This window comes from Egretta garzetta, unplaced genomic scaffold (assembly GCF_000687185.1).
Source record: "Egretta garzetta isolate BGI_Z169 unplaced genomic scaffold, ASM68718v1 scaffold163, whole genome shotgun sequence".
Classification (NCBI taxonomy): Eukaryota; Metazoa; Chordata; class Aves; order Pelecaniformes; family Ardeidae; genus Egretta; species Egretta garzetta.
This window is the reverse complement of record NW_009259308.1, coordinates 3,583,765-3,585,949: the sequence shown is the minus strand read 5'-3', so window position 1 is coordinate 3,585,949 and position 2,185 is coordinate 3,583,765.

Below are 2,185 nucleotides of genomic sequence, written 5' to 3'. Positions count from 1 at the left end.
GGGTGGCACTGGGGGCACTGCAGGGGGAGAAGGCATGGGGTGGACATGGCATGGGGAGGGCGCTGGGGCACAGCACCAGGCAGGGGCCATTGCAGGGACGCGGGGACACGTACCCCAACCATGCTGCAGCACGTGCCCTTTTCCAGGCAGGGGGGTTCCTTCCCTCCCCGCAGCAGAAGCAGGGGTGGGGGGTGCAGGCCGAAGGGTGCAGACCCGCACCAGCACTGCTGTCATCGGCATAGCCGGGTGCGGGGGCCCAGCACCCTGCAGCGGGTCGCCCTTGGGTGACCCTGCATGCAGGATTTTGACACCAGGCCGTTCCCTTTCAGAGATGAAATCTTCCCTTCTGGGCCATGTTCTGCCAAGTGGAAAATAATAAGGCAGCTTGAAAAAAAAAACCCCTATAGGTTACATGAGAAAAAAAGGGCATTGTTTAGGATTTCGCTGGAAGGCAAGAACTAACACATGCACCTAGAGCAGTCACTGCTGTGGTATCTGCTTTCCACCGCCCACATGTCCCGCTCGCAGCTGAGGACCCAGTTCCCACCCAGCACGGCTGTGGGGCTATGGCTGCACTGGGGCAGGGGCTCATGGCGGGTCCCTGGTGGGGCGGATGCAAGGGTCCCTGCTGCAGGGGGTGCTGTGTCCTGCAGCCTCCCGGGAGGAGAGAGGAGCTGGGGACAGCACACGGCTGGAGGAACAAAACCAGCACAGGCGATGCTGCATGGAGCGGGTGGCCATAGGAGGATGGAGGGTGGGCATGGGGTCTTGCAAGACTGGGTGCAGGGGGGTTTGGGATGAGCCCCAGCTTGGCAGTCACTGCACTTTGGGGTCGTTCCTGGTGGGAGGACGTAAGGCAGCTGCAGGGTGTTTGTTGCCCTTGGCTGCGGTGGTGTTTACAGAGGAAGCCCCTTTCTGAGATCTGTATCCCCGGTTATCTCCCTGCCATGTCGGGCACCGCCAACCCCTGCAGCCTCTGGCATGAAACAGGGCATTGTGGCCCCGCGGGTGTCAGCTCCTGCTTGCCACAGTGCACTGCCACTCGCCCCGGCGTGCTCGCCCTCACCTCCTCCCCTTGCAGCGCAGAAGCAAACTCTTTGCCCAAACTTTCCTTTTTTTCCCCTGGCCAATTTGTGTCCCCGCTGCTTCCCCTACTCCTGGCAAAGGGGCGTGGGAGGAGCAGGCCCTGTTCCCCTGCATGGCTCACACCCAGCTGCAGGAAGGACAGACCAACTTTAAAGCCTGGGAGAAATTTTCCCATATCTAGGATGTCCTTTTTGCCTGGCCAAAAACCACAATCAAAAAAGCTTTCTCATTGGCATCACCTTCCTTGTTCCTGCACTAAGTCCTGTCCACCCTTATCAAGCTGCAGTGTGGGTTTGGACCTGGAAATACTTTCTCCTCCAACAGCAGAGGAACCTAGTCCTGCCCAGACACTGGCGCCAGCGGGATTGACGCAAGCAGCCCCGACTCCCAGGCCTGACGTTCCACTGGCACATCCGTCCCCCCCGGCGGCACCGGTGACCCCATGGTGATGGGCAGAGCGCTGCGGACCTGCTGGCACATGGGGAATCCCTGCAAACCCCGCGGGGGGATGGGGGGAAGCTCTCATGGGTGCAGCCCCCCCGTCCCCCTGGCAGCTGCTGCAGCACAAATGCCACCGTCGTGGTTTTAAGGTCAAATATCTGGACCCTCTGGGTGAATGGGTTTGGTTGGCAGCAGAAGGTGCAGCTGTGGTGATGCAGGCACGGCGAGAAGGGGACGGTGCCTGGTGCCTGCCACAAGACTGCATGCCTGGGATGGCCATATCTCCCATGTCCCCCATGTGCCCCATGTCCCTCATGCCAAGCACAGCTCTGGGTATGACAAAAGTGCTTTGCTTTTGGCAGAAAAGCCTGTTCTGGCCCGACCTTTCCTTCCTGCTAAACTAAGCCTCTGACTCACTGCAGTAATTTTAGCATGCCTGGCCAGCAGTGAGCCCACCAAAGATAACAAAAGTTCAATTAATCTGGTTTAATCTTAATCTCATTTGGCGACCAGCTCAGCCAGAGGTTTCTCCCCAGTGCCAGACTGGTGACGACTCCAGGGCGGCATGCACATCCTGGGGGGGATGGGGAAGGGGATTCAGAGCTGGTACCCCCAGGGGACGAGGACAGATGGAAGGTCAGTGGGGCATGGAGGAGGT